This window comes from Entelurus aequoreus, linkage group LG19 (genome assembly GCF_033978785.1).
Source record: "Entelurus aequoreus isolate RoL-2023_Sb linkage group LG19, RoL_Eaeq_v1.1, whole genome shotgun sequence".
Taxonomy (NCBI): Eukaryota; Metazoa; Chordata; class Actinopteri; order Syngnathiformes; family Syngnathidae; genus Entelurus; species Entelurus aequoreus.
Genome location: NC_084749.1, coordinates 20,474,997 through 20,500,491, shown reverse-complemented (window position 1 = coordinate 20,500,491; position 25,495 = coordinate 20,474,997). Strand labels below are relative to the sequence as shown.

At 40.5% G+C, this 25,495-nt stretch overlaps 1 protein-coding gene across 1 annotated transcript in view; it reads left to right on the top strand.

Annotated features, from left to right (window-relative positions):
* Window positions 1-25,495, top strand: part of ptprsa (protein tyrosine phosphatase receptor type Sa) — a 634,816-nt gene that overhangs the window by 33,699 nt on the left and 575,622 nt on the right. The gene's annotated exons all lie outside the window — the stretch shown is intronic.

The window sequence follows — 25,495 nt, the reverse complement described above, 5'->3', positions numbered from 1 at the left end:
TAGTAAATTTCTGGCGATTGAGCTGCCATATTTTTTTAACTTTACCGCAAAATCTACGGTCCTTGTTTTCACATTGCATTTCTGCAAATGGAAAACTGGTACCACTCGTATTTTTATGATACAAATCTGGGGACAAAGCTGCTCATTTGTTTTACCGCTACAGTCGTTAATTTTACAGTGCGTTACTGTACACAGAAAAACGATACCACTGTTATTTTACAGTAAGATTCTGGTGACAAAGCTGCCAGTTTGTTTTACCGTAAACAACGGTCGTTATTTTTATAGCCTTACTATAAATAAAAAATAATACCACTGTTATTTTACAGTGAAATTCTGGTGACTGAGCTGCCATTTTTCTATTGTAAATCTACGATCATTGTTCTTACAGTACATTACTGCAAATGGAAAAACGGTACCACTTTTATTTTTACAGTAAAATGTTGGCGACTGACCTGCCAGTTTGTTTTACCGCTAGATCTACAGTCGTTAATTTTACAGTGCATTACTGTACACAGAAAAACAATACCATTGTTATTTTACAGTAAGATTCTGTTGACAAAGCTGCCGGTTTGTTTTACCGTAAACTACGGTCAATATTTTTATAGCCTTACTGTAAATAAAAACTAATACCACTGTTATTTTACAGTAAAATTCTGGTGACTGAGCTGCCAGTTTTTCATTGTAAAATGTACGGTCATTGTCTTTACAGTACATTACTGAAAATGGAAAAACGGTACCACTTTTATTTTTACAGTAAAATTTCGGCGACTGAGCTGCCAGTTTGTCTGTTTTTTACCATAAAATCTAACGTAGCACCGTTGTTCTTACAATGCAATTTCTGTAACTACATATAGCGTAGCTTCATTTTACCATGAATTGATTAACGTGGCCCCCGACTTAAAGGCCTACTGAAATGAATTGTTTTTATTTAAACGGGGATAGCAGATCCATTCTATGTGTCATACTTGATCATTTCGCGATATTGCCATATTTTTCCTGAAAGGATTTAGTAGAGAACAACGACGATAAAGTTCGCAACTTTTGGTCTTTGATTAAAAAAAAAGTCTTGCCTGTACCGGAAGTAGCGTGTTGCACAGGAGGAAGGGCTGCTCACATTTCCCCATTGTTTTCAATGCAGCGAGAGAGATTTGGACCGAGAAAGCATCGATTACCCCATTAATTTGAGCGAGGATGAAAGATTTGTGGATGAGGAACATGAGAACGAAGGACTAGAGTGCAGTGCAGGACGTATCTTTTTTCACTCTGACCATAACTTAGGTACAAGGGTTCATTGGATTCCACACTCTCTCCTTTTTCTATTGTGGATCACTGATTTGTATTTTAAACCACCTCGGATACTATATCGTCTTGAAAATGAGAGTCGAGAACGCGAAATGGACATTCACAGTGACTTTTATCTCCACGACAATACATCGGTGAAGCTCTTTAGCTATGGAGCTAACGTGATAGCATCGGGCTTAAATGCAGATAGAAACAAAATAAATAAACCCCTGACTGGAAGGATAGTCAAAAAATCAACAATACTATTAAACCATGGACATGTAAATACACAGTTAATGCTTTACAGGATGGCGAAGCTTAACAATGCTGTTGCTAACGAAGCCATTGAAGCTAACTTAGCAACGGGTCCTCACAGAGCTATGCCAAAAACATTAGCTATCCACCTACGCCAGCCAGCCCTCATCTGCTCATCAACACCCGTGCTCACCTGCGTTCCAGCGATCGACGGAGCGACAAAAGACTTCACCCGATCATAGATGCGGTCGGCGGCCCGGAGACGTAGGAAGTCAAGGTGAGGTCGGCGGCTAGCGCGTCTGCTATCCATCTCAAAGTCCTCCTGGTTGTGTTGCTGTAGTCCGCCGCTAATACACCAATCCCACCTACAACTTTCTTCTTTGCAGTCTTCATTGTTCATTAAACAAATTGCAAAATATTCACCAACACAGATGTCCAGAATACTGTGGAATTTTGAGATGAGAACAGAACTTTTTGTATTGGATTCAATGTGGCCGAATACTTCCGTTTCAACGATTGACGTCACGCGCATCCGTCATCATACATAGACGTTTTCAACCGGAAGTTTAGCGGGAAATTTAAAATTGCACTTTATAAGTTAACCCGGCCGTATTGGCATGTGTTGCAATGTTAAGATTTCATCATTGATATATAAACTATCAGACTGCGTGGTCGGTAGTAGTGGCTTTCAGTAGGCCTTTAAACAAGTTGAAAAACTTATTCGGGTGTTACCATTTAGTGGTCAATTGTACGGAATATGTACTGTACTGTGCAATCTACTAATAAAAGTCTCAATCAATCAATCCAACCTCATCCGGGCTTCTCTACCGCATCGTTCTTTTCTACGAAACTTCAAAGGCACAGAAGCAGAACATGCATGGACAACTCTGACCCACCGCGGTCCATTTGGCCGGGATGAAACATAAAAGGAAAAGTCTCCCCTCCCCCACCGCACGAACCATAAATCAGTCATCACTCTGTCAAACCCCCGTATAAGTCTGACATTTGTTTTTTCCAAAGCTGTCCTGTTCATCACTGTGATTCATGCGCACACACTGAAATACCAACACACCTTCTGAAGCGTCATTCAGCCTACAGCAGTCATTGCTTTCTGCTGTGCATGTATGTTCAGTGTCTGCAAAGACAAGGAGCCAGGTGCAGGCAGCATAGCCAGGCACTCAATAAGACGGACGGCAGACGGACAAGGTGAGCGGAAATGTCAACCTTTCTGCCACCCGAGCTCCACCACATTCTCTACTCGGGCTGTCTCCTCCGCTTGAGTTCTGCTTTAAGTGACACGGAGAGAGAGAGGGGAAAAAAAAGAATCTGCCTGGCTGTCTGCCCAGCCCTGTTTCATGTCAATTAGGTTAATTTTTCCTCAATGCCCTTTGTCCATCATTGCCTTGTCTTTCTTGTTTCAGATCGAGTACTTCCTCACATCTTTCACCCGCTCTCTCTCTCCTCGAGCTCAACATCTTTTTATCGTCATCCTTCTTCCCCGCTGATTGTTTGCATTGTTTCCGCGCAGCTCATGTTGACTTGTTTGTCCTCTCCCGATGCAGTCCCTCCAGGATTTTGCAGGCTTTTTTGTGATTTTGTGATTGCCTGAAGCCTGGTTTTGCGGCAGCTTTTTTCATAAAGTTGGTTGTTGATATTTTGAGCCTTGTTTTTCTCCAATAACATTGCATCCGTTTGGGATTTTACGAATTTGTTAGCACTTTTCTTTGCAAAATTAACCTTAAAAATACCAGGATTTTAACCGATCTAAGGAAAAAAATGCTTTATTTCTACACAAATCTACGGAGCCCCTAAAGCAGGGGTGTCCAAAGTGCGGCCTGGGGGCCATTTGCGGCCCGCAGGTCATTTTTTAACGGCCCCACGGCACATTTTAAAAATACGATTGAGAAAAATAAAAAACATTAAAAGTGGTATTTAAAGAGCAAACAGGTGAAATGTAACAAGGAAATGTAGCAATGTTTACTCTAATCACACAAAGCTGCCATGTAGGCTGTTTATTTCTTTAAAAAATAATAATGAATCAAAATCAATGTCATTATGAATTATTGACCTATTCAAGGCTCCAATTACGTCACATTAAATATTTTGAGATATTTTTGGGGGAAAATGTTGCATATTTTGTGTTTGCCATGTAAAAAAACGAGCTGTTTTTTTTTAAAGATGGGCCTAAAACGAACAAACAAAAAACATAAACAACAATAAAACTTATAATTGACAGATCTGAAGTTGATCTCGAGATTATTGTGTTAAAAGTAAACAGTAAAAAAAAATAATTATAATGTATTTTTTAACACTTTAATGAGTAGGACCCTTTTGGATCCCCAATCATTTTAGTGTGATTAGTTTTTAAGTGTCATTGCTCAAAAAATAATAATGAATTAAAATCAATGGTGTTATGAGTTATTGACCTTTTTAAGGCTCCAATTATTATATAATCTCAAATATCCCACTTAAAAATGTTATTGGGTGAAAATATTGCATATTTTGTGTTTTTTTCATTAAAAAAAGGGGTTTCTTTGACAAAAAGAGCATACAATTTAAATCTTTAAAAAATGTTATATTGACAGATAGACCTAATGTTGATCTAGAGATTTAAAAACTTGAATAATAACACAAATAATAACACTGAATAATGACACATTTTTTATATTTTTTGGACCAAAACCCTTTGGGGTCCCCGGGATCAAGCCTGAGTGGAAGCCTTAATGTATATTTTTTATACATATATTGTATTGGTTTTTAAAATAAAAAATATCAAAATGGCCCCTGCTAGATTTTATTTTTCAATGTGCGGCCCTCAGTGGAAAAAGTTTGGACACCCCTGCCCTAAAGGGACATGGATGTTTTGCGAGATCTCGCAATACTTTTTGCGAGATCTCGCAATACTTTTTGCGAGATCTCGCAAAAGGTTTTTTCCTATGGTAGTGAACCGGAAGTCAAACAGATACAGCAATGGTGAACCGGAAGTGAAACGGACACATCGTCTGTGCTCTGTTGTGGGACCATAGTATGATTTGATGTCTTTGTATGTTAGGCCAATACTAAAATAGAAATCAATCAACTTCTGCCACGGATGATGGGTAGGCTCCTACATCGCTTTGTCTGTTTCACTTCTGGTGCACCATCGCTGTGTCTGTTTTACTTCCGGTTCACTGACATAGGAAAAAAATCTATTGCGAGATCTCGCAAAAAGTATTGCGATATCTGGCAGAAATAATTGCGAGATCTCGCAGAAAGTATAGCGTGATCTCGCAGAAAGTATTGCGAGATCTCGCAGAAAGTATTGCGAGATCACGCAAAACATTTTTTCCCCTCCATGCCCCTCTAGGGGCTTCGTACAAATCTGTGCATAGTTTTGTAAACAAATATTTATGTTTCACTCGTCTATTACCACACAAAGCAATGAATCTTAAGTACATTCACCCGTTTACATCGCGGTGTAGTGGCCGGGAGACCGGGGTGTAGGACTTGACATCCATCCATCTTTCTTTCACTTATCCGAGATCGGCTCGCGGAGGCAGCAGCCTACAGAAGTCTAGACTTCCAGAATTATTCACTGCACCTTTTTCCACAACAGGTTAGAAATGTTTGACATACCTTCTAGGGATGGGGCAATAGTCCTTATGAAGTCTTCGGAATGACAATCCATCCCTAAATGTGTAAGACGTCACAACATTAAAAAGATGTGGTGTGTGCCACACAATGCTTAAGTTCAATAACTTTGACTCATTTCTCTGTGGTCCAAGTTTTACGAATATGTCATCTTCCCAAAATAACTCCTAAGTACACAGCCTGGCATCGGAGCCACTATACTTTTACTGGGTCAAATGCCAGTTGCTGCTTAAGATTGATAGTCATCTACCATACATCTTTCATTGCTGTGAGTGCTTCTTCTTTTTTTTTGGTGTCCTTTCTTCCCGGCCCCCTGCCTTGTCTAACATGACTTTTCTATCACTCTATTTTGACCTCTAGTGCAATGCTCTTCTTAAAGTGTAAATAACTATGGACAGAAATGTTAAAAATCTAGCAGAGCCTGTGACTGCTGTTTGTATTGGTGTCATAGGAGCACAGTTGGAGCGCAAACTGCATTCACTTAAATGAGTGAATACTTTACGGTAGTTTTTGTTGGTAATCTGGTCCAAAAACTCCAACAGAGCCGAATCATAGGAACCGATTGCTACAGAGCAACATTGGAGTTTAGCAGTCTAACAGTTTCCGGAAATAAGATGTTCCTTAGTCTGGTGGTCCTACTTCAGATGCTCTGTAGCCTCCTGCCTAAGGGAAAGGGGTCAAAGAGAGGGTGTGCAGGGTAGATGGAATCCTTGGTGATGCAGAGAGCCTTCTTTCTGCATTCGTTGGAGATGCCTTTGGTGGTGGAAAGGCTCGGGTTTCATGTCCATCCATTGCAGTGCCTTACTCTCTTCAGCCGTGCAGCCGTTATCCTGGTGCTGGGGGTCTTCACCACCACACATCTGTAGAAAATCCTATGGATGGAGCTCCTTGGTCCAGCAGGTTGAGAAAGTTGAGACTACGATGTGCCTTCCTGAGCAGACGTGTTGTGGCTCCAGGTGAGGCCCACGGATAGAGATAATGTGTTAAAAATATTCATGAATAAGTGTCTGAATGGGATTTATATTATTTCTGATTGTAGAAATTGCTTCAATTTTTCGTCTGACCTTTTGGAACCGACTTCAAACGAAAAGCAAACTGTATATTGCTTTATGAATCGTGTCTTCATGCTCTTTCAGTCTAAGTGCTGCCTTTTGTTCCTGATGATTGTCACGCTGTGGTCAATCGCATAAGTGCTGCTTTAACTTTGATACAGGTCTTCCAAAAATAGATGGCAAGTTGATGGTCTGAATCATTTATTCATCAAGCTGTTGTGTCGTCACAGCAGAGTCTGAGCTTCGTTGTCTCAGCTTGTGTCATTAGGAGAGAAATGAAGTGAGTGAGTGAGCAGCCAGAGGTGCAGTGCTGTGCTAAAAACTGTTTTGGCTGCAACAAAGAAGAAAAATAAGTTGACACTTAAAGGCCTACTGAAATGATTGTTTTTTTATTTAAACGAGGATAGCAGATCAATTCTATGTGTCATACTTGATCATTTCGCGATTTTGCCATATTTTTGCTGAAAGGATTTAGTAGAGAACATCAACGATAAAGGTCGCAACTTTTGGTCGCTGATAAAAAAGCCTTGCCTGTACCGGAAGTAGCGTGACGTCGCAAGTTGAAAGGCTCCTCACATTTTCCCATTGTTTACACCAGCAGCGAGAGCGATTCGGACCGAGAAAGCGACGATTACCCCATTAATTTGAGCCAGGATGAAAGATTCGTGGATGAGGAATGTGAGGGTGAAGGACTAGAGTGCAGTGCAGGACGCATCTTTTTTCGCTCTGACCGTAACTTAGGTACAAGCTGGCTCATTGGATTCCACACTCTCTCCTTTTTCTATTGTGGATCACGGATTTGTATTTTAAACCACCTCGGATACTATATCCTCTTGAAAATGAGAGTCGAGAACGCGAAATGGACATTCACAGTGACTTTTATCTCCACGACAATACATCGGCGAAGCACTTTAGCTACGGAGCTAACGTGATAGAATCGTGCTTAAATGCAGATAGAAACAAAAGGGATAAACCCCTGACTGGAAGGATAGACAGAAAATCAACAATACTATTAAACCATGGACCTGTAAATATACGGTTAATGCTTTCCAGCTTGGCGAAGCTTAACAATGCTGTTGCTAACGACGCCATTGAAGCTAACTTAGCAACGGGACCTCACAGAGCTATGCTAAAAACATTAGCGCTCCACCTACGCCAGCCAGCCCTCATCTGCTCATCAACACCCGTGCTCACCTGCGTTCCAGTGATCGACGGAAGGACGAAGGACTTCACCCGATCATCCGTGCGGTCGGCGGCTAGCGTCGGCTAGCGTCGGATAGCGCGTCTGCTATCCAAGTCAAAGTCCTCCTGGTTGTGTTGCTGCAGCCAGCCGCTAATACACCGATCCCACCTACAACTTTCTTCTTTGCAGTCTTCATTGTTCATTAAACAAACTGCAAAAGATTCACCAACACAGATGTCCAGAATACTGTGGAATTTTGAGATGAAAACAGAGCTTTTTTGTATTGGATTCAATGGTGTCCGAATACTTCCGTTTAACTATTGACGTCACGGGCATACGTCATTATACATAGACATTTTCAACCGGAAGTTTAGCGGGAAATTTAAAATTGCACTTTATAAGTTAACCCGGCCGTATTGGCATGTGTTGCAATTTTTAAGATTTCATCATTGATATATAACTATCAGACTGTGTGGTCGGTAGTAGTGGGTTTCAGTAGGCCTTTAAGGAAACTCCATCACAATGTTCACCCTTACTGACTTCGCTCCAAACTGCTATGATTGCAGCTGAATATTGCATCGAGCCAAATATGTTTTGTTTTGTGGCGTGTTTAGGATTTGTCATGATAGACCTGAACTGTCACATTAACTATATTTCTATCTTTTCTCCTCCACTTATGCATAATTAATTTTGTATGCCAACACTTCCATATATTTGGACTTTCATGACTAGGTGTTGGAATATTGGGTGTCAACTGAATCTGTGTTAGTTCTTAGAAAGACAGGACAGTAAGATGTATCACTCCACCCCCTGCAGACCACATACACAGTGGGACCTCAAACACAATATGTTCTATGAGGCTAGTGTACTTCTATTTTTTTTGTGTTTATCATACCTTAGTATATATCAAAGGCAATTGATAGCAATGATGTACAATTAAGGCCCGTTAAGCTTTTCAATCTGCCCCGCCGGACATTCCCAAATAATTTTGGAATGATTTGCCTCGAATAATCGAGGCTGTAGCTGCCATTACGATGTGCAGTGATGTTTTCAAATTACCGTAAGTCCTAAACTATACAAAGTATTTCAATGGTTGGAATTTGCGCTTTTGCATTATTTAGTAGCTACTATTGTAATCTAAGTCACAGCAGCTCAGACGAGGCACCAAGCAGTGTGGGTGGGGGTGCGTTTCCACAGAGTGTTTCCCGAGCAGCCAGCCTGAAATGCGGGTGTCAGGGACAGACACAGAAAGAGATTTTTACCAGAAAGTTCTAAAGCTTGGATATATCAGATGTATCAGATTGTAGATGGGGTTTTTTTTTACCCTTTTTGTTCATATTTTGCCTTGTCTGTTGCATTTTTGTTGCGTTTCGCCTAATTGTAAAATATGTCGATCGAGAGGGGGTGTGACGTTCATATGTTGTCAATATTCAGTATTTTATCGTTCATAGTTAATAATGTAAATCCCACATTATTTATTTTCATGTACATTCTGGGTGTCTCATTCAGGCGGTCGGTCATAACATTTTTAGCATTCAATCAGATATTATTGTGAGGTTTTGTATTAGTGTTCCTAAAAATGGGATATACCGGCCCCCAGACACATTATTTTCTCTAAATTTGGGCCCCTGAGTCAAAATAATTGCCCAGGCCTGGTATATAAGGTCAATATAGTCCTGAGAGACAGCATCCTCTGCAGTGGTATACTGTATTTATCTAACGTACACTCACGAAAATATATTTTGTTGGCACAAATCAGCTGTGGCATCGTTTTTTACAAGCTTCTGCCATGTCATTACATTGTTCTTTCTGTCCAGAGCTTTTCGAAGATCCTGGTGACCACCATTTTTCCCCAGCCTAAAGATTCCCAATGGGGTTTTAGGTCTTGAGTTGCCTCTGTAGTTACCTATACATGTGGGGAAATGGTGTTTCATGAACCATCACCTACCACAATTTGAGCAACATTAATTCTGACATTGACATCTTGGAATATGCCACTGAAATCAAGGGGAATGGATGCATAACCTGTGGTCTCATCTCAAATGTTTTCACAAAACCGAAAAGTTGTGTCACACAGTTTGTGATCTATAAAATCACAACCATTCGTTAGAATTTATGGAAGTTCATTAATTTTTTTTACAGAGACTTTCATTTAAATTTCCCTCCAAGGTTTTAAAGATGAGACCCCTGGTCATTTAGTTTATTCTCTGAGCACATGATGTTGCTGACCCTAGACCTGACCAACTGCAGCAACCCCTAAACCTGATTTATTGGTCAAAGCCAGACAGTGATGTTCAGGCGGGGTACCTGTCGGTATGGTCCTTTCGACTATTACTATGACCATACTGTGCTATGCGAGTTAATTATCAGAATACCAAGTTCAGGGTGTACTCCGCATCTTGCTCAAAGTCAGCCGGGGTAAGCTCCAGCTCACCTGTCACCCTGAACAGGTTAAGCGATACAAATTAATGAATGAAAGAAGTCGCAATTAGGGATGTAACAATATGAAAATGTCATGATTATCACAGTTGGGTTTGTGTTCTGAATATGTGACGTGGCACAGGCTCATTTCCTGTTTGTGCTATGATCTACCACTCAAAGATTGTAAGTTTGATGTGTACAATTGAAAAGCTTAGTTGTTCAGACAGCAACGTGTTTGTATATGTTTAGATTTGGTATATGATGTGTGTCGTAGGGAAAGACGTTAATGTGTCCTGTATTTTTGTTAGCATTTAAGATAGCTAGCGCTTTGTTTCTCCAGGAAATGAGCCGTATCATAGTCAAAGTCGGGTAATCAATCATAGTTTTACGATAATTCAAAAGTGAAGTGGTAACCGTTGGAAATTCTTTATCAGGGTTCTCCTACTGGTTAGAGTGTCCGCCCTGAGATCGGTAGGTCGTGAGTTTAAACCCTGGTCGAGTCATACCAAAGACTATAAAAATGGGACCCATTACCTCCCTGCTTGGCACTCAGCATCAAGGGTTGGAACTGTGGGTTAAATAACCAAAAATGATTCCCGGGTGCGGCCACCGCTGCTGCTCACTGCTCCCCTCACCTCCCAGGGGGTGATCAAGGGTGTTGGGTCAAATGCAGAGAATAATTTCGCCACACCTAGTGTGTGTGTGACTTTAACTTGAACTTTCATAGGACTAGTTGTTAAAGATCCCTAAAAATTCAGCACAACAATTGAATGGGGTTGAGATGTCCTCTTGGGTGGGGTGGAATTTGGCAATAATCACGTGGTGCCACCAGTACGACACATCTTCAGTTGTGTTCCCCGACGTCATTGGGTGTTTCAGCCATTTATCACAAGACAATACCGGTAATTGTTAAATCCATAGTTGCAATACAATCCCTGCAAATTGACAGGTTTTTGTTACAAAATTTTTATAATTGTTACTTTTCGTTTATCGATGCCTTGATGCAGCAGCGTAATCCAGGCTTTGTTAGTGTAAAGAAATAGACATTCTCATGGGCGTCTCAATTACTCGTTATATTAATCGCTATTCACGGGTGCTCTCGTTTTACTATGTTACAAAAAAAAACATGTTTTTCATACAAGTATTTTGTTTAATTTTTGTAATTAATTAATTACATTAAAATTAATTTATTTTTTATTTTTCAACCAGAAATGTTTAATGATTAACCCTGTGATGACTTGGCAGGTCATTTGAGCGATGTACATACACTATATATTGCTAAAAGTATTTGGCCACCTGCCTTGACTCACATATGTACTTGAAGCGCCATCCCATTCCTAACCCATAGGGTTCAATATGATGTCGGTCCATCTATTGCAGCTATTACAGCTTCAACTCTTCTGGGAAGGCTGTCCACAAGGTTGCGGAGTGTGTTTATAGGAATCGTCGACCATTCTTCCAAAATAGGTCACACACTGATGTTGGTCAAGAAGGCCTGACTCTCAGTCTCCGTTCTAGTTCATCCCAAGGATGTTCTATTGGGTTCAGGTCAGGACTCTGTGCAGGCCAGTCAAGTTCATCCACACCAGACTCCTTCATCCATGTCTTTATGGACCTTGCTTTTTGCAATGGTGCACAGTCGTGTTGGAAGAGGAAGGGGCCCTCTCCAAACTGTTCCCACAAGGTTGGGAGCATGGAAAATATTTTGGTATCCTGGAGCATTCAAAGTTATTTTCACTGGAACTAAGGGGCCAAGCCCAAATTCTGAAAATCAACCCCACACCATAATTCCTCCTCCACCAAATTTCACATTCGGCACAATGCAGTCTGAAATGTACTGTTCTCCTAGCAACCTCCAAACCCAGACTCGCACATCAGATTGCCAGATGGAAAAGCATGATTCACCACTCCAGAGAAGGTGTCTCCACTGCTCTAGAGTCCAGTGGTGACGTGCTTTACACCACCGCATCCGACGTCTTGCATTGGACTTGATGTATGGCTTAGATGCAGCTGCTCGGCCATGGAAACCCATTCCATGAAGCTCTCTGCGTACTGTACGTGGGCTAATTGGAAGGTCACATGAAGTTTGGAGCTCTGTAGAAACTGATTGTGCAGAAAGTCTTTGCACTATGCGCTTCAGCATCCGCTGACCCCTCTCTGTCAGTTTACGTGGCCTACCACTTCTTGGCTGAGTTGCTGTTGTTCCCAAACTCTTCCATGTTCTTATAATAAAGCCAACAGTTGACTTTGGAATATTTTAAGAGCGAGGAAATTTCACGACTGGATTTGTTGCACAGATGGCATCCTATGACAGTTCCACGCTGGAAATCACTGAGAGCGGCCCATTCTTTCACAAATGTTTGCAGAAACAGTCTCCATGCCTAAGTGCTTGATTTTATACACCTGGCCAAGTGATTAGGACACCTTCCTCTGATCATTTGGATGGGTGACCAATAACGTTTGGCAATATAGTGTATTTTAGAGGAAAGTTTGACATTGAGTTGTGGTGTTTATCATGAATGGGATAATCTACATGACTGATAATTGTTCATTCGTAGTCCTTTACACCATGTTTGCTGCAGCGCACCGTGTAAAGCCACCGCAATATAGCCGTGCTTACAATGACATCTACAATGGAATGCATTATGACAACAAACCTTGCCGACCTTGCATTTTTTACACATGCAGTAGCTGATTCCGGGAATCTAAGGGGGACATTTGTTGCAAAGAAAAGGCATATTTCAAAGGCACAGAATAACGTATTCCTACCTGTGCATATGGTCCGGATAGTGTTGTAACGATACAAATATTTTGGTACCGGTACTTAAGTTATTTCGGTACTTTTCGGTACTTTTCTAAATAAAGGGGACCACAAAAAATGGCATTATTGGCTTTATTTTAACAAAAGATTTTTAAGGTGCATTAAACATATGTTTCTTATTGCAAGTTTGTCCTTAAATAAAATAATGAACATACTAGACAACTTTTAGTAGTAAGTAAGCAAAGAAAGGCTCTTAATTAGTCTGCTGACATATGCAGTAACATATTGTGTCATTTATCATTCTATTATTTTGTCAACATTATTAAGGACAAGTGGTCGAACATTTATTATTAATCTACTTGTTCAAACTGTTCTGCTTACTTTCTCTTTTTAACATGTTCTATCTACACTTCTGTTAAAATGTAATAATAACTTATTTGTCTGTTGTTTGATACTTTACATTAGTTTTGGATGATACCACAAATTTGGGTATCAATACGATACCATTGGTCATAATCAAAGTCCTCATGTGTTTATAAACATAAAATACATTTTTTTTTAAAGGAAGATGTTGTGATGACAAAAAATATTGATTTACTCAACTAGATACGTGCCTGTACTTGATATCATTACAGTGGATGTTAGGTGTAGATCCACCAATTGCGTTTGTTTACATTTTGATGCCAGTGAACTACGGTGTGTAGTGAAGCATGTTTAGCTATTCCTCGTCCTGCAGGGATGATACTTGTAAGAAACATACTTTATTTGTCGCCATGGAGACCAGGATTAGTGATTTAGAAGTAGCTAAAACACTGCCGACGGTGGATTGACATTAGCCGTCATGTCTTAAAGGCCTACTGAAACCCACTACTACCGACCACGCAGTCTGATAGTTTATACATCAATGATGAAATCTTAACATTGCATCACATGCCAATACGGCCGGGTTAGATTACTAAAGTGCAATTTTAAATTTCCCGCGAAATATCCTGCTGAAAACGTCTCGGTATGATGACGTTTGCGCATGACGTCACGGATTGTAGAGGACATTTTGGGACAGCATTGTGGCCAGCTATTAAGTCATCTGTTTTCATCGCAAAATTCCACAGTATTCTGGACATCTGTGTTGGTGAATCTTTTGTAATTTGTTCAATGAACAATGAAGACAGCAAAGAAGAAAGCTGTAGGTGGGAAGCGGTGTATTAGCTGCCGGCTGCAGCAACACAAACACGTAGCCGGTGTTTCATTGTTTACATTCGCGAAAGATGACAGTCAAGCTTTACCATTGGCCTGTGGAGAACTGGGACAACAGAGACTCTTACCAGGAGGACTTTGAGTTGGATACGCAGACGCTGTACCGTGAGTACGCAGCTGCGGCTTCCAAACATTTGATTGCTTGCCCGTACGTGCGTGCCGCTATGTGCATGTCACGTATGTAACTTTGGGGACTTTGGGGAAATATATGTGCTGTATGAACTTTGGGGAGGTGAACAGTACTTTGGGCTGTGGGATTGAGTGTGTTGTGCGGGTGTTTGAGTTGCATTGGCGGGTTATATGGACGGGAGGGGGGAGGTGTTTGTTATGCGGGATTAATGTGTGGCATGCCCTCTAGTCCTTCACTCTCACTTTCCTCATCCACAAATCTTTCATCTTCGCTCAAATTAATGGGGAAATCGTCGCTTTCTCGGTCCGAATCGCTCTCGCTGCTGGTGGCCATGATTGTAAACAATGTGCAGATGTGAGGAGCTCCACAACCGGTGACGTCACGCGCATATCGTCTGCTACTTCCGGTACAGGCAAGGCTTTTTTTATCGGCGACCAAAAGTTGCGAACTTTATCGTCGATGTTCTCTACTAAATCCTTTCAGCAAAAATATGGCAATATCGCGAAATGATCAAGTATGACACACAGAATGGACCTGCTATCCCCGTTTAAATAACAAAATCGCGTTTCAGTAGGCCTTTAAAGCACCTCTTCCTGATGGCGTTTAAGTGTTATAACTTCACCTTTATCTTTAGTTTTCAAGCCAAAATGCTTCCGTTCTCCCTTTTCTGTCTACACACTGTGTCTGCTTGTAAGTACTCTGTGATTGTGTGCCGCCGAACATGCTCGTCTGCTCGTAAACCAGCAATGACACGACGTGACTTCAACGCGGGCGCGGGGGCATGCGGGACCGGTATGTTTCAGAGACGGTATCGTACCGAAAATGATTCTTTAGTACCGCGGTACTATAGTAATACCGGTATACCGTACAACCCTAGTTCCGGATGTTAATTAATGAAAGTCCTTGGATTTAATAGCAGCCTATCGTGAATATTGAGGGTTTAGGTTGTGATGCCTGCTTTTACCGTCCATCTTAGTTGACCTCTGCTCATTAGAGGTGTATCTTCTGCACTCTTTAGTTCACCTGTCGTTATCTGTGAGACTTTGCCTAATGGCTGATAACGACGATGAGATCTTTTCAGAAATGACATATGCATGTCCTCCACTGGACACGCACACACACGCACACACACACGCACACACACACACACGCACTCGCTTACACACGTGCTGTGGTGACTTGCCCTTCAGATTACCGGGCCCGACATTAATCTTTAAATGACTGTTGCCTCTTCCACAAGACTTCCAATCCATTAGCGGCTTCATCTTGAGATGGAGAGAGATTGCCAAGGAGAAGAAAGCAGTGAGGATGCAGGAAGTTACCGCTTTCGGGGAGGGCGGGGTGGGCCGACGGAAAGCATGATGTCAATGACAATGGAGGATGAAGATGGAGAGAGACTGAAAGAGAGACGTTGGGACCTTTTAGAGATGATGCAAGGAGAGAGAAAAAGGACACATTGGTTCCAAGTTGAACTAACTCCAAGTTCCAAGTTTCGTGATGAAGCGTACACATGTGGATTTCTACCGTTGTTCAACTTTTTGCTGCTTGTCTAGAACAATGTGTCCCTCACTTCAAAGGTCCCACAGGAAACGATGACTCGGCCACTTGCTCTGGGGAGAACATTCACACTTTGTTATCGAGCCGTTGTTAAAAGTCTGATTTTGATTTGATTTTTGATTTTTTTTAAGGATCCCCATTAGCTGGTTGTCACAACAACCCACTAGTCTTCCTGGAGTCCACAAACTCAATACAATTACAAGTAAAAGCATATAATTATAACTACACAATACAGAAAAAATAAATAAAAGCATCAATAAGAAAACAAGCAAACAATTTACAGTCACAGAATAATAATTACCATATAAATATAACTACACAACACAAAACCAGGTTTTGTTCATGTATATTTGAGGGTCCCCCACCCTTTATGAACATATTTTATTGCTTTTGCTTGTGAGTTTTATTTTAGTGCAAAATTTTGCCAACGTACAAAGTATATTTTGCCGTTGTCTGTTCAATTTATCTTAAAAAATAATTCCAATTACAATGTTAGAATATACAAGAAATAAAAGTGTATTGCATTTGAAAGGATATTATTGCATAGCCAGTAGGCCTTTAATAATGTATCAACAATTGCAGAAAAAATATAAATCCGTCAGAGTACGGAGGGTGAGGGGCCAAGTGTGCCTGAGTGAGCAGCAAGAGAGCGCTGTTTGTCAACACTCTGACAAAACTCAAGGAATGTCCTGGACGTATAACCACGACGTATAATTCGTCCTGGTTTACCTAACACAGTGTTTTTCAACCTTTTTTTGAGCCAAGGGACATTTTTTGAGTTGAAAAAATCTGGAGGCACACCACCAGCAGAAATCATTAAAAAACTCAGTTGACAGTAAAGAGTCGTTGTCGCAATTGTTGGATATGACTTTAAACCACAACCAAGCATGCATCAATATAGCTCTTGTCTCAAAGTAGGTGTATTGTCACCACCTGTCACATCACACCCTGACTTATTTGGACTTTTTTTGCTGTTTTCCTGTGTGTAGTGTTTTAGTTCTTGTCTTGCGCTCCTATTTTGGTGGCTTTTTCTTATTTTTTGTTTTTTTCCTGTAGCAGTTTCATGTCTTCCTTTCAGCGATATTTCCCGCATCTACTTTGTTTTAGCAGTCAAGAATATTTCAGTTGTTTTCATCCTTCTTTGTGGGGACATTGTTGATTGTCATGTCATGTTCGGATGTACATTGTGGAAGCCGTCTTTGCTCCACAGTAAGTCTTTGCTGTCGTCCAGCATTCTGTTTTTGTTTACTTTGTGGACAGTTCAGTTTTAGTTTCGTTCTGCATAGCCTTCCCTAAGCTTCAATGCCTTTTCTTAGGGGCACTCACCTTTTGTTTATTTTTGGTTTAAGCATTAGACACCTTTTTACTTTCACGCTGCCTGCCGCTGTTTCCGACATCTACAAAGCAATTAGCTACCGGCTGCCACCTACTGATATGAAAGAGTATTACACGGTTACTCTGCCGAGCTATAGACAGCACCGACACTCAACAGACTATAATTACTGGTTTGCAAAAAATATTTTTAACCCAAACAGGTGAAATTAGATCATCTCCCACGGCACACCACTCTGTATCTCACGGCACACTAGTGGTTGAAAAACACTGCCCTAACACATGAAACGTGACAAATCGGGGGGCGCACTATCCACTTTATCCGCCAGATGACAGTAGAGTGTTCAATAACTTAAAATGTGTTTTGTGGCAATTCGAGCTTTGACCACAGCGTCAGTTGCTATGTAGAGTAACCCCTTCCTCTTCCTCTCACGCGAGATCCACTCATAAGACTAATATAGTACCAACCTCCTTTTTCTGCCTCCTATCAGATACTTATTTACTCTTTCCCACTTCCTGCTTCCCCTGTCCTCTTTTCTGTCTCCCTCCTCCACCTCATCCCTCCTGATCCCTCCCATATGCTGCATGGCCTCTCCTCCTTCCTCCCTTCCCTCCATCCTCTCTCCTAAGCCCTTCCCCTCACCCTCCTAACCCCTCGTCTCCCTCCCCTTGCTCCTTCAGCGGTGAGCTATAGTGACTCTGACATCATTACCCTTGTTGTGACAGGTTTCATTTGTACCCTGTGGACCTATACATCAGCCTGAGTGATAGTCTGGGGCCCGGGGCCAGGGGTGCCCCGCCCAGACTGGGACCACATAACCGACAGATCCCCCCCACCCCCCTAAAAAAAAAAACACTCCAGCTTGAGCATACCGCTACATATTTTTCCGTTGCTTTTCCCGACCTGTCACATGCAGTAGTTGTTGTAAATGAGTGACTATGACTAATATGAAACAAAACATGTTTGGCAGAAAACTATTTGGCAGAGTGCTTGTTAGACAGGTGGCGTGTGAAAAGTGCTTTGCATCCCAGCTAATGAGCGGTTAGCAGCAATAATGGAACGAAATGGAAGCAATCAAATGTGGCATTTACTGTCTTTCGTAGGTTTGATAATTGCATATTTAACTGGCTTCAAACAGAAAAGTCCAATGATACACGGATTTGTTCTTTACAAAATGTAACAAGAGAAAGAAAAACGCTAACAAATGTTATCATTAGTGGTTTAAAACAAATGTACTAAAGGTTTGTGTGTATTAAAACATGTGCAAACTTGATAGCACACGCAAAGCTGATCTACTAAACGTGTGCAAAGTGAGCAGAAGAAGGCTTGCAATCCATTTTGCGCCTCTGTCGCCATTAATATGCAAAATACACTACCGTTCAAAAGTTTGGGGTCACCCAAACAATTTTGTGGAATAGCCTTCTTTTCTAAGAACAAGAATAGACTGTCGCGTTTCAGATGAAAGTTTTCTTTTTCTGGCCATTCTGAGCGTTTAATTGACCCCACAAATGTGATGCTCCAGAAACTCAATCTGCTCAAAAGAAGGTCAGTTTTGTAGCTTCTGTAACGAGCTAAACTGTTTTCAGATGTGTGAACATGATTGCACAAGGGTTTTCTAATCATCAATTAGCCTTCTGAGCCAATGAGCAAACACATTGTACCATTAGAACACTGGAGTGATAGTTTCTGGAAATGGGCCTCTATATACCTATGTAGATATTGCACCAAAAACCAGACATTTGCAGCTAGAATAGTCATTTACCACATTAGCAATGTATAGAGTGTATTTCTTTAAAGTTAAGACTAGTTTAAAGTTATCTTCATTGAAAAGTACAGCGCTTTTCCTTCAAAAATAAGGACATTTCAATGTGACCCCAAACTTTTGAACGGTAGTGTATATGCGCACGATACAGGGAGGAGAAAATGCAAATATAATTATTTAGCATCCGCAATGTGATTTATTGTTTTTATTAGAGATGTCCGATAATATCGGACTGCCGATATTATCGGCCGATAAATGCTTTAAAATGTAATATCGGAAATTATCGGTATCGCTTTCAAAAAGTAAAATGTATGACTTTTTAAAACGCCGCTGTACGGAGTGGTACACGGACGTAGGGATAAGTACAGAGCAGTTGCGTCTCCCAGTCATACTTGCCAACCCTCCCGGGAGACTCCCGAATTTCAGTGCTCCTCCCGAAAATCTCCCGGGGCAACCATTCTCCCGAATTTCTCCCGATTTCCACCCAAACAACAATATTGGGGGCGTGCCTTAAAGGCACTGCTTTTGCGTGGCGGCCCAATCACATAATATCTATGGCTTTTTACACACACAAGTAAACGCAAGGCATACTTGGTCAACAGCCATACAGGTCACACTAAGGGTAGCCGTATAAACAACTTTAACACTGTTACAAATATGCGCCACACTGTGAACCCACACCAAACAAGAATGACAAACACATTTCGGGAGAACATCCGCACCGTAACACAACATAAACCCAACAGAACAAATACCCAGAACCCCTTGCAGCACTAACTCTTCCGATATGCTACAATATACAACCCCCCAACCCCGCCCACCTCAACCTCCTCATGCTCTCACAGGGAGAGCATGTCCCAAATTCCAAGCTGCTGTTCTGAGGCATGTTAAAAAAAATAATGCACTTTGTGACTTCAATAATAAATATGGCAGTGCCATGTTGGCATTTTTTTCCATAACTTGAGTTGATTTATTTTGGAAAACCTTGTTACATTGTTTAATGCATCCAGCGGGGCATCACAACAAAATTAGGCATAATAATAATAATGTATATATCGGTATCGGTTGATATCGGAATCGGTAATTAAGAGTTGGACAATATCGGATATCGGCAAAAAAGCCATTATCGGACATCTGTAATTGAGAACACTTTTTTTTTCTTACCGCTGAAGGTGCATGGAGAGGCTGCACTACCGCCCTCGAGACGCAAAAAATGCATACTTCAAGACGTTTTTATCATATAGGATGTATGTAAGTAATATATATTCTATGTGAAAAAAACGAATGTCATTACAAAAATATTGATCTGGCTCCTCAAAAATTGAGCTGTTTGGCCACAATACCCAGCAATATGTTTGGAGGAGAAAAGGTTAGGCCTTTAATCCCTGGAACACCATTCCTACCGTCAAGCGTGGTGGTGGTAGTATTATGCTATGGGCCTTTTTTGTTGCCAATGGAACTGGTGCTTTACAGAGAGTAAATGGGACAATGAAAAAGGAGGATTACCTCCAAATTCTTCAGGACAACCTAAAATCATCAGCCCGGAGGTTGGGTCTTGGGAGCAGTTGGGTGTTCCAACAGGACAATGACCCCAAACACACGTCAAAAGTGGTAAAGGAATGACTAAATCAGGCTAGAATGAAGGTTTTAGAATGGCCTTCCCAAAGTCCTGACTTAAACGTGTGGACAATGCTGAAGAAAAAAGTCCATGTCAGAAAACCAACAAATTTAGCTGAACTGCACCAATTTTGTCCAGAGTAATGGTCAAGAATTCAACCAGAAGCTTAACAGAAGCTTGTAGATGGCTACCAAAAGTGCCTTATTGCAGGAAACTTGCCAAGGGACATGTAACCAAATATTAACATTGCTGTATGTATACTTTTGACCCAGCAGATTTGGTCACATTTTCAGTAGACCCATAATAAATTCATAAAATAACCAAACTTCATGAATGTTTTTTGTGATCAACAAGTATGTGCTCCAATCACTCTATCACAAAAAAATAAGAGTTGTAGAAAGCATTGGAAACTCACGACAGCCATCACATTATGTTCTTTACAAGTGTATGTAAACTTTTGATCGCGACTGTATGCAGGCCTTATTAAAGGGTGCAAAGTAGACATTTTTATGGTGTCATAAAATTATTAGCGGTAGTGGTGGGTGGTCTCAGAACGTAACCCCCCTGCAAATAGGGGATGTACTATATGCAGTTCTATTTTAATGAACTGCATACAAATTATTGCTAAGGACTGCACTGCAAGTTTTAGCACGTAAAATCTGCATTACGCTTCTCAGTAAATCAAAAAAAAGGTCTTCCCGCACTTCTCGTTGGAAAAAAAAAGTCCCACGACTTGTGCGGCCTTGCCAGTGAACCCTACCTCGCAGCCCTTTGTGGTCCGTAAAGTCAGACAGTACATCAACAATACTTTGAGTTGTGGTCATATTAACATGCAGCTTGTGAGTTCACCACATCCTTTGTGGCCTGGGCCCAAAAAAAAAAAAAAAAAAAAAAAAAAAAAAATCCACTTCAGAGTGAAGCTTTTAATGGTCCACCAATCCCATTCACTTCTACCACAGCAGAACATTTCTATAATATATTCATTCTGCTGCATAATGAGGGAGCTTCAAAAGGACCATTAAGGAAGAATCAGAGATACTTTTCATGTTACACCAACCTTGACCCGTTTGATGAGTATTGAAGGCTATATGACAATATTGCAACTAGAGATGTCCGATAATATCGGACTGCCGATATTATCGGCCGATAAATACTTTAAAATGTCATATCGGAAATTAACGGTATCGGTTTCAAAAAGTAAAATTTATGACTTTTTAAAACGCCGCTGTATGGAGTGGTACACGGACGTAGGGAGAAGTACAGAGCGCTAATAAACCTTAAAGGCACTGCCTTTGCGTGCCGGCCCAATCACATAATATCTACGGCTTTTCACACACACAAGTGAATGCAAGGCATACTTGGTCAACAGCCATACAGGTCACACTGAGGGTGGCGTATAAACAACTTTAACTCTGTTACAAATATGCGCCACACTGTGAACCCACACCAAACAAGAATGACAAACACATTTCGGGAGAACATCCGCACCGTAGCACAATATAAACACAACAGAACAAATACCCAGAACCCCTTGCAGCACTAACTCTTCCAGGACGCTACAATATACACCCCGCTCAGAATATCGGATATCGGCAAAAAAGCCATTATCGGACATCTCTAATTGCAACTCAGAACAGTGGTTCTCAAACTTTTTCCCCCACCTCAGAAAATACTAAAGTGCTACCGTAAACACCCACATTAAAATACAGTAGCATTATAGGCTTAAGTATTTGTTAAAAGCAAGTCATTTTTATTTATTTAACAAGTGTATTTATTATTTTTGTCCACTGTAGCATTACACACAGCTTGAACAGTAACACTGTGTTTGAATATATATAAAACACTGTACTTTAACCAATATTTATTTGGCGTTCCACTAGATGGAGCACACGTACCACTAGTGGTACGCATACCACAGAATCACTGCATTAGAATAACTTACTGTCCAATTTGTTTCAGTAAATTATATATTTTTTAAAAGTTGAATCTTATAGTACCGGTGTCAAACTAAAATCACATAATAATAATAATAATAATACTCAAAATATTAATAATAATCATAATGTGTCAATTAAGTATTTATTTATATTTTACTACATGTATTAATTATTTATATTTTGACAGACAAACTACTGCATTAAATCACTTTTTTTTTTTTACTTTAATATAATCAGATTATGCAACAAATATATTATTGTATACAATATTACAAAAAATGTTTTTTGTAAAAATACTGTCTTATGATTTCAAAGCAAGTTATACATCAATTTGAATGTTAAAGAAAAAAAAAAAAAACGTTACTAATATAATGCATAGGAAATTGTGTAATAATATCATGAAGCGATTATAGATTAAAATCCATATTAATTAATGGTTACAATCGGCCCTCTAAATGCAGCCATAACTGTGATGTGGCCCCCAATGCAAATTAGTTTGTTACCCCTGTTAATATAGATTCACTACACACAGAGTGAAGTCATTCAGGGCTGCAGCTATCGATTATTTTAGTAATCGAGTAATCTATCGATTAGTTTGTTCGATTAATCGAGTAATCTGATAAAACACACTTCATAACCTCAATGCTTATCTAAGGGAAAATGTTTGAGATGAACAATCATTTTCTGCTTGCCATATTCTTCGTTCTTTTTTTTCTAATAAATGCTCATCAACATTTAAATAGCACTTTTAACATGTGTGCGCTAATAAAAAATTTAAAATATAAACTCTAGGATGTTCCCTGACAAATGGATCACAGCACCCGCGCGCCACCGCTCTCATGTGCGCTCTTTTGCAGCGGATGTGCGGAAACTATGTCTGGATAGTCAAAGTTCCAGGTACTTTGTGCAGTCAGCATTTGATCAATTTGTATTAGTTACACTCATGTAACAATTATTTGAAGCAACAGAATATGAATCAAAGCTTTTTTCTAATCTAATTGTAGCAGACGTAAATTATTTTAAGCAGTGCTGTCGAACAAATAATAAATAAATAAAAATCTGATTCATCGCATCATGATCAACCAAACGGTATTACACCTTTGCATATTTTTTTTAATTTTTGGACGCAGATGAAATTGATTTATAAGAATGTCAAAAACATTTTTTTGGATGTTTTATTTGTCTAAAGTCCTGTCTGGGTTTTTTTTTTTTTTTGGAGCAAAATTTGCCACCCGTCTCCTCCCTCAACTTTGCACTGATGCATTGACCAGATCAGTTGATTACATTTCAGGTAAAAGAGCATGTGCGGTCAAAATAAAATACGTAATAAATCTGATTTAATACATGATTAATGCGATCATTTTTTTTGTGATTAATTGCATGTGTGAATTTTGACAGTCCTATTAAATATGTCAACATACTAATTACAGTACAAACCACATTTCCTGTAAGAGCATGGCTGTCTGTGTGTGCTTAGAAATTATATACACTATATTTCCAAAAGTATTTGGCCCCCCATCCAAATGATCAGAATCAGGTGTCCTAATCACTTGGCCCGGTCACATGTGTATAAAATCAAGCACTTAGGCATGGAGACTGTTTCTACAAACATTTGTGAAAGAATGGGCCGCTCTCAGTGATTTCCAGCGTGGAACTGTCATAGGATGCCACCTCTGCTACAAGTTCAAACTCCAGTTACCTCGCTCCTAAATATTCCAAAGTCAACTGTCGCGCTTTATTATAAGAACATGAAAGAGTTTGGGAACAACAGCAACTCAGCCACCAAGTGGTAGGCAACGTAAACTGACAAGAGAGGGGTCAGCGGATGCTGAAGCGCATAGTGCAAAGACTTTTTGCACAGTCAGTTGCTACAGAGCTCCAAACTTCATGTGATCTTCCAATTAGCCCACGTACAGTACGCAGAGAGCCTCATGGCATGGGTTTCCATGGCCGTGCAGCTGCATCTAAACCATACATCACCAAGTCCAATGCAAAGCGTGGGATGCAGTGGTGTAAAGCACGTCGCCACTGGACTCTAGAGCAGTGGAGACGTGTTCTCTGGAGTGATGAATCACGCTTTTCCATGTGGAAATCTGATGAACAAGTCTGGGTTTGGAGGTTGCCAGGAGAACGCTACATTTCCGACTGCATTGTGCTGAGTGTGAAATTTGGTGGAGGCGGAATTATGGTGTGGGGTTGTTTTTCAGGAGTTGGGATTGGCCCCTCAGTTCCAGTGAAATACATTTTGAATGCTCCTGGATAACAAAACATTTTGGACAATTGCATGCTCCCAACCTTGTGGGAACAGTTTGGAGCGGGCCCCTTCCTCTTCCGACATGACTGTGCACCAGAGCACAAAGCAAGGTCCAAAAAGACATGGATGACAGAGTCTGGTGTGGATGAACTTGACTAGCCTGCACAGAGTCCTGACCTGGTCCAGATAGAACACATTTTGGATGAATTACAACGGAGACTGAGAGCCAGGCCTTCTCGACCAACATCAGTGTGTGACCTCACCAATGCGCTTTTGGAAGAATGGTGGAAAATTCCTATATACACACTCCCCAACCTTGTGGACAGCCTTCCCAGAAGAGTTGAAGCTCTAATAGCTGCAAAAGGTGAACCAACATCATATTGAATCCTATGGGTAAGAAATGGAATGGCACTTTAAGTTCATATGTGAGTCAAGGCAGGTGGCCATATACTTTTGGCAATATAGTGTATGTCAAATGCATATTTTTCCGTTTTTTAAAGCACATATATATCGAAAACTCAGTAAGAGGCAGAGCGAGGTTGACCACACGGTGAGAACATTCATCATCCTGCTTTTGTTCCCCTCTTTCTCTCTCTCGCTCTTAGTATGATGTAGTGCAAGTGGACCTGATTGATGGCTGGTCTCACGGCCTGGCTTCCGAAGAGAGGCCGTAGCCTATCGACAGCCCCGATACCCCTTTGGGGATTCCCGGTTTACCCGACAGGCTGTACAGCTCTTGTGTATTCAGTGTGGCTCCCCATGTGTCCTTTGATGGATGATATCACAGTTTGAATGTAAACATGAAACTGAGTGTGTGGAGCTTTTATCTTGACACAAGTCACTGTCACTTTGTTAGAACCTTGGTTTTAACAATACTAGCATTTGTATCTACTATCTACACCATCTGAATATATATATATATATATATATATATATATATATATATATATATATATATATATATATATATATATATATATATATAATATGGTCTTATGATACCTTTTCAAATATTAGACACAGCGTCTATTCAGCAACATCCTTTTATATTTTCATAGCTGCTAGAA